We start from the raw sequence: 14,348 nt of genomic DNA on the forward strand, positions 1-14,348 counted from the left end.
GCATAACGTTGCTCACAGAATAATCGCATTTGTTTATCCAAAGAAGTCTGCCAAAAATACTGCAATAATTTAAAAATTGTGTTTCATTTTTACCATACAACAGTCGAATAATCTGTAGAGTGTAAAACGGCAGAGGAATTTGTTTTTACCTCAAAAGAAAATACAATTTATGGGACAAAAATGCTAACGATGCCGCTCAATTAATCTGTAACAGCAATAGCCAAAGCCAGAACTGTGCCCAATTTGCTGCAAGCACACCTGGATCTTCGGTCGCGAGATACCGGTGTAATTGATTTTTGTAAATCCTATTCAAACTAACAATTTTGCAAAGATCAGTCCCGTGCCTATATTCATTAGTAACATTGGACATTGTAGGCCTCGCGATGGGCTTACTGACATAATTTATGACCTACATCAAAGCCTTAGTATTCGGCTCTCGCTCGACTGACCGTGACGTAACAAAACGTCATAGCTGCGCGACAAACGACAGTAATGCCAAGTTGCAAATGTAAGCTAGTTGAAACGCTGCAGCCGGGAGCACGCTCCAAAATAGACTACTTGTTATAGATGTGCCAGACGGCCAGCCGATTGCGGATCAAAATAACCCTGAATCAAGATATCCCAACGAATTATCCAGCTTCAAGTACTGCGCGGAAACCAGTGGGAGGCTCCTTTGCACAGGATGCCGGCTAGGTTATGGGTACTACAACGGCGCCTATTTCTGCAGTGAAGCAGTAATGTGTTAACATTACTGTGTTTCGGTCTGAAGGGCACCGTAGTTAGTGAAATTACTGGGCATATGAGACTTAACATCTTATGTCTCAAGGTGACGAGCGCAATTGTTGTGCCGCTTTGAATTTTTGAGTTTTTCAAGAATCCTGAGCGGCACTACATTGTAATGGGCAGGACGTATCAATTTCTATCAGCTGAACGTCAAGCTCGTCTCGTCCCTTTTTCCATAAAAATAAAATAAAAAAAGCCCTCAAAGAAACATTAATTACCACAAAGACACTAAATACATGAGTATAATATTGCATGTCTCCTTGAAGGGTAGGTAGAGATTTCAGACAACCGGAATATTTTTCTGGATTCTTCCGCTAGGTTGGTGTTGTTCACCTGGCCTTTTGCAATCTGATCGGGTAGTTAGTTTAATCCAAGGTCTGCTATTTCCATCACATTCATCTATATTACCTGTAGTTTGCAAAACCATGAAGTTTTCCAAACGATTTGACACATTTTGATGGTTTTCAGTGAGTGTTTAGGATGTGTTGTATATAGTGCAAAAAAATTATAACCGATAAATTTATGAAACGACCGATTGTCATGTAAATGGAAATTACGATGCTGTTGTCGCTTATATAATATAAATAAGATATTTTATGGCTATATTATAAGCTAGATTAAGAAGATTATTATGTCTGCCGCCACTATTGTAGCGTGTTACGCCGCTGATAGAATTAGTATTTCCATAGAACATTGATTTATAATAAAAGAACGAATAGCTAATTATATTTTATACCTATAATTTCCTGACCGAAATATTCAAAATTACAATGAAGTTATAACAAAAATAGTAGAATATTTGACAAGGGAACAAAGCACTATTTTTCAAGGCGAGAGTGTAATCAAAGTAGATTTCAGAAAGATTGAGTAAGGAATTGCAGACGAAGTCGTTACTCAAAATGTATAAGCGCGTTTTTTATCTTCTTTGACAAACTTTTTTTATAAATTGGTTCACGCTCTGTTTATATATCGTTCAGCCTGTTTCTTGTTCATTTAATATCTCGTGATTAACTTATCTGGTGAATTACACTTTAACTAACAATACCCACATTCTAAATTCAAGTCACTTTCAATTCCTAGGGATTAAAACGGTCACCATTGTAATACCTGTTTACAGAGCTCCAAATACCTCTTTTTGAACAAATATTGATTTAAAAGAGTGGCAATGAGTTCTAAACATAAATTATTTTCATCAAACCTCAAAATTTGTCATAATTATGAACCCAACAAATAATACACACATATATAGGTATTTAAACATGTAACGTGATATATATAAACAATTTCCACCTATGTACTCCTCACGATATCTCCAGAATCATAAGTGCCAGAGACTTGAAATTTGGTATTGTATGTTCCTTTTATTGAATATAGGTCGGATTTTTTATTATAAAAACAACGAATTTTGTCGGGTCAGCAAGTAATCGTATAAAAATACTACTTATACATATCTAACCCAACCCAAAGTTGTCATAAATCCCCCCGGTAGCGGTATAGACACCAAGCAAAACAAGAAACATGTACAGCCGATTATAATACTTTTTGCTAAAGATATTCTTTAGATGGTCACCTTCAGACTTATTATCTCTTAAGAACATCCTTCGGTCATAATTATGCCATTATTCTGTTTGACGTCATCACTTCTTTCAACCACTAAACAATAGGATACACTAAATCATTATACAGTGCAACAATAATTCATTTTAAGTTAAAAAGGGCACAGAATTGCGGACAATATGACGCAAAAACATCCCGTTATATTTTCTAAATATAACGGGGTTCGTTCTAATTACTTGTAATTAATAATGTAAGTGTGAGCAAGAGTGGAACATCGGCAATACCGTTCTCTCATGCCACTATCTTATATCAATTTAAATGGAGACCATTGGTCGACTGGTGTACGGGTTTAATGGCTGCTTATTGATTTTTGAAGGATTTCTTCCCTTTTACAAAACAACTATGTTGTCAAATTAACAACTTTCAAAACTAAGTACCAGATAAAATTTTAAGTATGATGAATATAAAAAATAAATAAAAAAGCCTTTCTTTTCTCTGACCTTTTTACAAAATACACACATACGTACAACAATGACACCTGTCTCCAGAGGGTAGGCAAATGTCTTCTTTCTTGCCACAAAACACATTATTTTGCCACTGTCTATGATCGTTACTATATCTGTTATTTTCAATTTGTCGAGGGGCGACTCATTATCGTATTTTAGATGTTTCTTTTAGGTTGTATACATTCGATCCTTTTAATTTATATAGCAACATACTGCGGGCACCAGATTTATTTCGTATATACGCACAGTAGAGCGTCTTTATTAGTTTAATGCTTTGAACTTCTAAACTAGTTCTAAAGAAAAATCCCATTGCATTGTTGGATTTCCGACCAGATACAAGTATTTAATGAAAATATGCCATTCAATAGTGATGCGTTTAATAATTGCCTTCCCCACCTTGCAAGGCTTGAAATCAGTTTTAAATTAAACGGTTTTTACGGTTTTATGTAAGGTCTATTAAAGTAATGGATTCATAAAAAAGACGAGCGCACTAACAAAAAACGGACAGAATCTTACGCTCGTTTCGTGCGGTGTTGTTAAACAAATATTAGGGTAAATACATGCAATATACTAACGTATAGACGAATAAATCGTAAAAGAGAGAAGTACATCTCTAACGGAGATACATCACGATAGAAAAGAATAGTCTATTTATTGTGACTATCACCTATTTTGATTGACAACAATCAGAAAAAGTCAGCCACGGTTGGAACCTCAGTACCTACTGAACTCGTACATGGGGCACACTAAAAGTTTTGCACTTCTAGCTAGTCGTAACTATTTGAATTTTAAATGTTATATTTTTTGTAACGTTGCAACCTTCTTAGTAATAAAATAAACAATTGGCGGAAAATCATTTGTCAATTGTTTTTTATCACACATCAGTTCTACGTCCGCAACGAAAATGGAATTAAGTCGAAAATATTTTAGAGCGACGACTTTTTAAGCTATTGCATAGCTTCTATCGCGGGCCTTGAGCGTGGAGACCGAATCCAGACATTCCGTAACGAAAATAACACTTACTTACTAGATATATATAGATATTTCGCCACGGTCATTACAGTTGCCGTGGAACAGCGGTTATCACGTATGCTTTTTGTGCAGAAGGTCTCAGGTTCGAGCCTGGGGTACGTCTTGATTTTTTATAATTTGTTTATTTTTTTTATCACTTTTTTTTTGTTAATTTTTATTTTTATGACAAGCATTTTATTTGGTTTCACCTGTCCCGTTGTCTGTCTGAAATAAAATCTTGCAAGTAAAATTTTACTCACTTCCCGTTAGCTTTTTTTTTTAATTAATTTTATCAAATTGTAAAAAATTAATTTTATCAAAATTGATAAAAAAAATGCTATGCAATAGCTTTACCGCGGCAGTCCGCGAGTGCCACACATCTTTTTTATGATTTTAAAAGTTCTCTCTCTCCGCAAGATTGTACCGCTCGTCTTCAAAATGCTTTTGGAAGGGAAGCACCATGCTTGAGCACCGTGAGGCGATGGTTTGCTGAATTTGAGAGAGGTCGGGTTTCTTAACATGACGAAAATCGTGAAGTCGTGACCTTCAACTGTCAACAAAAATAATGTGACTACTGTTAAGCGGCTAATTGAAGAAAACCCGCGGATTACCTATGAGACAATTCGAGAACTATTGGGGATTGGTATGAGCCGAATTCCGAAGAGGCAGTGATAGCGTTCAATCAGCACGTAGAAAACATGCCTTCAGATCTGTGGTCCTCCTGTTTTAAAAAATGGTTGGATCGCATGAAATAATGTTTAAAATGTAAAGGAGCGTATTTTGAAAAGCAATAAACATAATATTTTGGTTATAGCATGTTGTTTTTTTAAGTTACGCAAAACTTTTAGTGTGACCTACGTATAGCATTAATATTCATTAAACTATCTAACGATCACATATTTGACAAATCAAAATTGGTCACGCATAATCGGGCTGTCAGGTCATCATGGCTGTCATATATAATATAGACGCTAGTATATTCCAAGTCTATCGGTATCAATATCTTAAAACTGAAATTACAATGTGACAGTTGATACGACGATTGAAAAAAAAAACGTTTTAAACCGTTTTATTCAAAAACCGTAAAATACCGATTAAAGGTCGAACAAAACGAATGAAAACATTTCGATGTATTTAAATGTTAGCCGTTTCATTATTTTTTTTCAATTTCCAATTGCAAGCCTTGAGTGTGAGTACCTACATAAGATCATCAAAGACGCTATGAGCGATCCGAGAAACAGGGCATGACAACCATTCCTTGTAAAAAAAATTTTGGTAAATATCGTTAAAATATAAAATACAATCAAACAATAGACTCGCCAATAGAAAAAAACCGGTTTATCCAACAAAAACCAGGAAACGTGAAATGTCTATTGAAGGTAAGAACAAAACATCTCACACCATCGCAATTCTCGATACAGACAAATGAAAACTTAATTTTTTATTAGTTTTTCTTAACAATAATTATTAAAGACGCTCTCATAATATTATATCGTGTTTTAAAACAGCCAATAACTAGAAACACACACGAGTCGGCTAAACATTTGCGTTGCGAAGCTCGATTAAAACACAAACAGTGATTACTATTATAAGATGCACGTGCGAATAGTTACGGGGAATAGTTATCACGCCGTGTTTCTTCGATCGTTCATCGCGTCTTCAATGTCGATGATTTTATGTATGTACCTGAACTCAAGGCTTGGAAATAATAAAAAAGTTCTAAGTTCTTACTCAATAGATTTGGAGAGTTGAAATTGTTGAAGACGAAGAAGACAGTGTCAAACGGTGCTAGCCTTCTGAGAGATGGGCTAGATCGATTGTTGGATGATAAAGTCGGTGCTTAAGATTGATTAAAAGAGGGATAACAACAGAGATGTGTAAATTAAATATAAAAGGCGAAAAATCTAGACTAAATAAAGAGTTCTCTTCATCCATAAACGGTTCATTCATTTAAAAAAAACAGTGTGAAAACCTGATCAATGTGAGGTTACTCATGCGACATACAACTATGCTCACCAAGCTAGTCTTCCAAAGTCGACTTTATCCCGATCTTTACATAGCCGTTCAATATCACAAGAAATTTGGTCAGCGCACCTTAACAAGTTTTCACTTTAAAAATAACATTTAAAACACTAAATCGAGATGATTCTAATTCTGTTTTTAAATTACAATAGCTATTTATGAATTACGAATCATATTCTGCAAAATCTATCGCAGTAGACGATAGAACAGTATTAGATGACAATGTGCCATCTCCTGACGTCAAACGACGTCAGCCTTATCGCGTCGACTATCGCGCCAAAATTTACCTGCCCGTCGCTCGGATATTTCCAGATTTCATGAATTCAGCTAAAACAAATTTAAACTAGCAAATGTGTCATTTTATCTGCCAAGAGATACGACGAATCTTGTGTACCTTATTATGGTACTTGCATTCAACAAAATATTTATTCATCTTTTTTCCACCTTATAATATATATATCACGTGAAGTTTTTGGAGGAATGTTTGGCTTTATTTCTGCGGTCGGGTTTCACACAACGTCAAAATGTTAATATTTTACAACGTTGATGTCTGGCGTTCTACAATAGACTTTTTCCTTACACAAGCATTTTAAAAAATATGCTATAATATTTTTGAGAAAAAATTTCATTGCTTTTATGGGACGTTTTTTTTTTCATAGTTTATTTACACTTAATTACAGTTTATTATGAACCATTTTGTTCGATGAATTTTTGCCATTTTGAAGGTAGTGACATGAACGCATTGCTGTAGAATTTGCGAATCCCCAAACAAAAATCCGCGATAAGCAATATCGTCTCCCTTGACATTAACGTAACACTGCCTAAATAATCCTTAGACATCACACAGAATCTCCCCGCCAAACTCTCTAAATTTTGGCTGAGTGACAAAAGATGTGTGTGGTCGAGCATCATAGTGATGAAAGACCACATCTATAATCTACTGAAAATCAGTTTTTTTAGGAATACGACAATAACCGAGCCTCCAAGTCTCCTGAAAATAAGCGATCACCGTTGCCAGTGTCACTCTTGCAACAATGGAAGGCATTGCAGAAAGCCGTTAGGACGGTTATACTAGTAGTTCTTTGACGTTGTTTATCATTCAGTCATCCATTCATTCTAAGTTGTGTTGATTCATTAAACTAACTATCATAACCCTGCTAGCATATATCAGGAGTTCAGTTTTGGATAAAATATAAAAAATCATTAACGTTATATCTTATTTTTTTTTATTATGATCTAGGTACGACCTATGGCCGACCTCTTGTTAAACATTACTTCATTAATTCCAGAGAAAAAATTAACACTACAGTTAATTGAAAGGCTTCCAAAAGTTTTGTTTGTAAATACCCAAACAATTCGCGCAGCAATACAAAAGCGAAAAGACCCAACCTATTCAAAGATTTATTGATCTCTAAAACGTCCGACTCAAAACATAATTGCGTACAAAATATATCAAAATAACGACGAATCACGTCCGTTTTATTCATCCTCGTAGCCACGCAACTAGTATTAATAGACACTACACAGACACACGCTGATGACGTCTTCATACGTCATAGCCTTGGTTTTCGCTACGTTCTCTATTTTTGATATTAACACATTTCACGTACAACGTACACTTCCAATTATTGTGGAGTCGGACATCTGGAATACACCTATGATCTCTTCTTTCTTAAATGTCCATGTCAATCATTTCGTTTACGTACGAAACTCAAGATGCTAACAATTATATAAATATTATACACACTGAGGAAGGTCCGTATATCGTATCGGTTCGGGAAAACTGATTGCACACATTGCTTGTACGAGACAAGAAATATCTCGCAAAACGCGCGGAATGGAGTTTGCCATTTTGTTTTTGATGTTGGTTCGAATTTTCGGGGGCTCAGTGTTCTGTGAGCGGCTTGAACACTTGGCGTTGCGTAGAGACGACGCTTCATTGTGTGTCTCCTACCGCATTTATCACGGGGAGTGTTCCGAAGAGCTCTTCTTGATACAGCTGTATCACCTGATTCCTGCCGCCAAATTCCACCTTCGACACGCCACAAATTAGGATATCATCCCCACCATCTGGATGTGTGGCGGTCCTCCACACTTCGGTTTTCAAGAAGGTTTCTTCCACGTACTACAAAGCTGTGGGATGAGCTTCCTTGTGCGATGTTTCAGGGACGATACGAAAAAAAGCGCGTACACCTTCTTTAAAGGGCGGCAACGCTCCTGTGATTCCATTGGTGTTGCAAGAGAATATGTTCGATTGTCCTCCATCTTCATAAGTGCGGTAGAAGACACACAATGAAGCGACGTCTGAAAGCCAAGACCTAGCCGTTCACATAACACTGGATACGCCAGACCAGAGATGACACCAATACTCCATATGCAGCCGGACCTGCGCTTTGTAGAGCGTTATCGTGGTGTTTGGATATGTAACTTTCAGTAAATGGTTTTGTATTGAACAATAAATGGAAAAAGAAAATTCTTTGTATGTTTTATTGTTCATTTTTACTTCTGTCGTTCAAGAGACAAAATATCGGACATTGACCTTACTGCATTATGTCCAACTCCATCTATATATTATATTGCGTCTCTCGGTATCGAAGGATAAGGATTTAGATAAAATTGAACACACAGTGTTTTTGGTAGCGAACAACCGATCTACCTTGGTCTCTTGTAAGATTGATTTAAAGAGTTGTCATGTCCGATGTTGTCCACGTATCTCTGACTCTTTCTCCGCAAGAAGCTTCATCTCTATCAACGGGCAAAGCTTAGAAAACTCAAGATATTAAAACAGTAGTAAAATCCAGAATTTGCAAGTGTCCACCTCACAAACATTAAAAAAAAACAAATCTGAACAACTTCTTACCACTTACTACTAGCGGGTTAAGACTCTTCGCTTTCAAGCGTACCTGAAAATGAAAAAAAAAAATGAAATGAAATAAGCTTTTTTTACCATAAAATTGTAACGGTAAGTGTAAAACCACCTTAACAGGATCTAAATATCAACGCATCTGAAAGGATTACAAGGATTGAGAGTTTAGACATTAACCATAATTCTGAAAATTAATTTAAGCATAGAATTTGTTTTTTTTTTAAATAATAATTTAATCTAAATTAATTGTTCTTTAAATATATTATTTTTAATTTTTGTAGAGAGAAATGTTTTAGATTTATATAAGTCGTTATTACTTTATTTGCCGACAAATGACGTCATAAAATTATTTTTCATGCATGTCTGATTGCCTGTAGGTAGAAACGCAATTATCATTTTTTAAGGTATGTTGTAGTTATAGTGAAATGTATGTTGTGGTATGGAATATAATACAGCCGAGCATCTACTACTACACCAGAAGAATCCGGAGGCACCTCTACAACTTTTTCTTACATAATTTATACGTCTACCTAGACTGTGACCGCTGTAAAAACGTTAAAAAATTGATGTAGACAGTAAGCCTCTATTTTGAGCAATTCACTCACACTAGCACGAAGTGTCATACAAATCGCGAGTGTAAGACGTAACTTGTCACGCACACTCATCGGTTTTTTTTTCTTTATTGATTTAGGGGCTTTTATAAGTATGTACATGTCATCCCCATTATAATCTAAGTAAATTAAAAAGACAAAAGAAAAACAAAATTCTTAACTTAAACTAAAAAAAACGCTAATACAACCTAAAACAAGTTATATCTATAGTGTTCAAACAATAAGACTTATGGATTCAAACAGACTTATGGCATCCTCAGATGCAGGGCGGGCAAGTATATTTACAAACATGCCCGTATCTAATCTGTTCAAACCCATAAGTCCCACAATTTTGTCTCTACTAGACTGAAATTGGACACACTCCTTTAACAAGTGCTCAACATCCTCAATTGTTTCACATAACTCACATAGAGGTGACTCCGCAATTTTCATCAAAAATTTAAACTTATTCATCAGAGGTATGTGTCCGGATCTCAGTGAGCAATAACAATCAACCTCCTTTTAATCTTTACATTAAAAAACCACGGCATATGAGGAGGCTGAGACTGCAAAGTTCTATACCAAATTCCTTTTTCTAAAGATCTACGATCAAAGTACTCTCCCCATAAATCCTGACATTTCCTTTTATATTTTGGTAAGAATTCAGTAAAATCCGTTTTAATATAGATCTTTTTACCCTTCAGTGTTGCTTGCTTAGCCAGTCTGTCCGCCTCCTCATTGCCCCTTAAACCAATCGGTTGTCTAGTAACAAGAGACTCTATCCCTATTTAAAATTATCAAAGAAATTTTTTTCAGTTGAAAAAGCATGACATGCAAGTTTGTGAGTTTTGTGCACCGGCCTTATAACATTTGAATGTAACGAAGTGCTATTGCAAGACGGGACCGGTCGTCGCTATTAGTATGTGGCGTGTGTACCGACTTCTGACCTCAATGTATTGTCCTTAACACTCGCTGTTCGCTTGTCACATACAATCATGATCAACATTCTACATTGCCATCGCACTCTCATATATTATGTGCCACACCTCGAGTGTGACACAGGCTTTCAATTTATATTTACCTTTCCGAAATAAGTAGTAGTAGGGTAGGGTTATCATCCGTCCGGATTAAGTTGGACCTGTCCGGACCTTTAGACTGTAGCCCGGATATTTCCGGCTCTCTAACCTGTCCGGATTTTATTTTTATAAAGAATATAGGTAAAAAACTACATATTAACCTCAAATTAAAAGAGAAACGATATTTAAACGATATTAACTTAAAAGTCTGGATTTTTATCAAAATATTAGGCGCAATCACAGAGATACAAACAAATTGACAAAAGAAAGTGTATGAGTAGTTCTGTACGCGCGCAACAACTATTATAGTTCTTTGACGTAACAAAACAAAAATCCTGAACTTTTATTGTCCTTGTGCTATTTTAACAATATTGTTATAAAGAATGTATTAATAAGGTAAGAAGGTAAGAATCATTGAGAGCAAAATTTAATGAAAGAAACATCTTGACTGTTGCCTCTCAATATATTCTTGATAGTGTAATGTATGTACATAGGCACATAAGTGAATTTGCTAGAAACTGTCATAACCACAATGGTAACACTAGGAACAAACATAAACTTATAATGCCTACTACTCGGCCAAGTCGAGTTAGTAAGTCTTTTGTGGGGCGATGTATATGCTTTTACAACAGATACCCAGATAATGTTCAAAACAAATGTATTACGAAATTCAAGAGAATTGTTAAAAAACGTTTGTGTGGCATAAAAAAGGCATAAAAGGCATTTATTTTCTCAAAATTGATTTCTTTAGAATTCTTTTTGATGTCATTTCTTATACTACTACCGCTTCGGAAACAAATGGCGCTCTGAGAGAGAAGAAGCGGCGCAAGAAACTCTCCCATCATTCTTTTTTTGCGCTCTTTTCAATAAAACTATACAATATTGTACAGTCATTTCTATCGCTATAAAATAATCACAATCAATAACATTCAGCAGTGGAGTAATAGGATTTACGACAGAGCCATTTTTTTTATAAAACATTTAAATTTATTTATAGATAATGCCTGAACAGTGGCTGGGACTCTATTATAGAAGTGTATACATTTACCGTTAAAGCTATTATGTATCTTATGAAGCCTACTAGAATTAGTTACAAGCAATCCCTTATTTCTAGTGTTATAATAATGAAAATCACTATTAAGAGCAAAAAGTAGAAGGGAAAAAAGGAGGCTTTCAAATATGATAAAGGTTACTATAATAACATAAATGACTTTCTTAATGATACCACGGATTGGGAATGGAGCGACCGCCCGCAGGCTATTAAATAATAAATTTTATTGTATGATTTTCCACTGTCAACACATTTTTATAAAAAAGCCGCTGAGTTTGTTGCGCCCGTCAGTCTCAAGTCTGAGGCATACCTTTTGGAATGGGTGGTAGTTTTTGAATTTTCAATAAGTGATATTTTGAATAAAAAAATAAATAAAATAAAAACCAGAGACAGGAGAAATATAAATTTCAGGTCACAGAGATTTAAATCCCTAATACTAAGTTAAGCCAGAAATACTGGAATGCAGGCATGGTTAAGCTATTACTAAGGTATGTAAGTATGTATGTATAGTAATGTAAGGTAAGTTGGGATAATGGATTTATTTGTACACTTGAATTTCGAGAACCATGGTTTTTGATGGATGCCAGGTTGAATCTCGCCATAGAATTAAGCTTAATATACTAATTAGTTAAATTTTATTTTCAAATTCCTGTCAAATGTCAAACGCGTGATGGCTGAAGAGGTGATCACATGTAAGGTAAGCCCTACGCTCGATATATATAAAAAAATAGTCTGGCCTATTTAGATCGCCCTAGAGATAACAATCAGTTATTATAATATCAAAAACACTAGTAACATGGAATACCATTCGCGTAGAGAAATATTTATTACGATAATAATTTTATGAATCAGCGCCATCTAGCGGAATAGGTATAAACTATCACCAGTGCGAACACGCGTATTGAGCAAACCGAAGCTGTAATTTCAGAAGATCACCAGATAGAGCTAGGCAATAGAAAATAAGTTTTAAATTGTGTTGTGGAGGAGGCTTTCAAATTAAAGCTGAAAGGACAGACAGAAATTTATGCCAATATAAGAACAAACAGGAAAGTATAACAATAATTTTAAAAAAAATTGGTCATTTACAATGTTTGAATTGTCTACACAGTTTAATGACGACCTATACACATATAATGTCTTATTAATAAACGCGAAGTAAAGTTAAACCAAGTTTCAAATTACTTCTCCCTGTCGTGTAATTTTGTAGAGACATATGGATCAGATAAAGACAAAAAGTTTTAAATTTGGAATAGCTTTACTTCGCTTCGTTTATCGATAACACAGTACAGGATTAAGGGCATTAAATTCGCATTCTTATATCAGAATGGCACATTACATTGTAAGCACACTTTTCTCCTTATAATAGTCGTGTGTCAACTGCCACTGTCCGAATTTCAACACGCGTAAGTCAAACTGAATAAATGTTTTACATTGCTGCTTATAGTGCAAGAATAGTTTAAGCAACTGAAGTAAATGTGGCAATGTATGGATATAGCAGTCGAAGCTTATTATAGTGTAATTTTTATAAGTCGTGATTTGTCTATATGTACAGAGCGTCATTGACACAGTGCTACAGTTGTGCGATGGTATGGAACCCCGTACGTTTCCATCCTACTCGCTCGTAACCAGCTTTTATATTCCTTTTACTTACACATTCTAATAACGATTTTGTTATAAATAAAGCTAATAGCAATAACAATATGATCGGATACATTCACTCGATTGCATCACTAACTTGCTAGAAAGCTTAGCAATAGCAGGATATAATATATATAAGCATTTCCGCTAACAGCAGCCTGCAAATTCTGGTCTCAATTTGTGTTTCTTACCAATCATCAATATACACTAGTCTTTATTATCAAAAAAAAGGTTGAGAAAAGTAGAACAGTTAAAAAAAATCCATCTTATATCTCGTTTAAGTGATGAAGGTCAAAGTCAAAGTCAGATAACATTACTCAATTATGCTTAAACTAAGCTCTTTTGTGCCGTCATTAAAAATATTTCAGTAATTTGAATTACTTGATCTACTATTTGGTCGGAAAAAGTTGAGCCCGTGTGAAGAATATATAAGAATCTCAATTGCCACTCTTTTACAGTCAAATAGAGTATTTTACATTGGCTGTAATATTTACAAATTAGTTTGTAAGGTGCTGCATACAATACATGACTGGTGTTTAAGTAATATCAAATATTTTATAAAAAGTAATAAAGGTAAACTGTATAAATATAAATTATCGTATATTGGATCCATCAACCTTAGCTTGAACTCTTTGTTTGTGTAAGGATGCTTCGTGAACATGATTTGTAAGAAATTTCCCGAACAGATACGACTTAGGGACCTTCAAGCATACTCTCACCTCAAAGGCCGGCCACGCAGAGAAGAACTGAGTTGCGAACCAATTTTTTTTAAGTTATGTTTTAAAATTATTCAAAAAATTCTGCCTAATATTATGACGCAACATTTAAAAACGAAAATGTTTAACCTAAGCAGCGGGCGGGCCAAGGAAGCAGCTATTTTTTAAATTGTGCATTTGAAAGGTTACAATTTTTTGTAAACACCACCGAATAGGAACTACTTCAAACATCTTATCGATCCAGGAATTTTGGGTCTTCACAAATTATAGTTAAAAGTTAGAACTACCTAAATCTTTACTAATATTATAAAGATGTTAAGTTTGTAAAGTTGTAGGAGGTAATCTCTGGATCTACTGAACCGATTTTGAAAGATATGAAACCAATACGAACCCACATTATTTGTGTCACATTAACAAAACAAAAATTAAGACCTTTTCATAGTCATCGTGGTAGTCGAATTTAAAAAGTACCTATCTAGTAAGTAAGAGAAATAACAGTGGAACGAAAACGTTTCTTACAAACAAAGATATT

At 34.9% G+C, this 14,348-nt stretch overlaps 1 protein-coding gene across 2 annotated transcripts in view; it reads right to left on the bottom strand.

The window, feature by feature from the left end:
• Positions 1 to 14,348, bottom strand: part of LOC126979715 (transcription factor EC) — a 131,463-nt gene that overhangs the window by 85,439 nt on the left and 31,676 nt on the right. Inside the window, exon 2 of one of the 2 annotated variants that reach the window (XM_050829195.1) lies at positions 8,740 to 8,782. The exons of the other annotated variant lie outside the window; for it this stretch is intronic. The gene's annotated coding sequence lies outside the window, so the exon portion shown is untranslated. The remainder of the gene's footprint in view (positions 1 to 8,739; positions 8,783 to 14,348) is intronic. 2 annotated transcript variants of the gene reach the window in all.

The sequence above is a fragment of the Leptidea sinapis genome, chromosome 4, assembly GCF_905404315.1.
Source record: "Leptidea sinapis chromosome 4, ilLepSina1.1, whole genome shotgun sequence".
Taxonomy (NCBI): Eukaryota; Metazoa; Arthropoda; class Insecta; order Lepidoptera; family Pieridae; genus Leptidea; species Leptidea sinapis.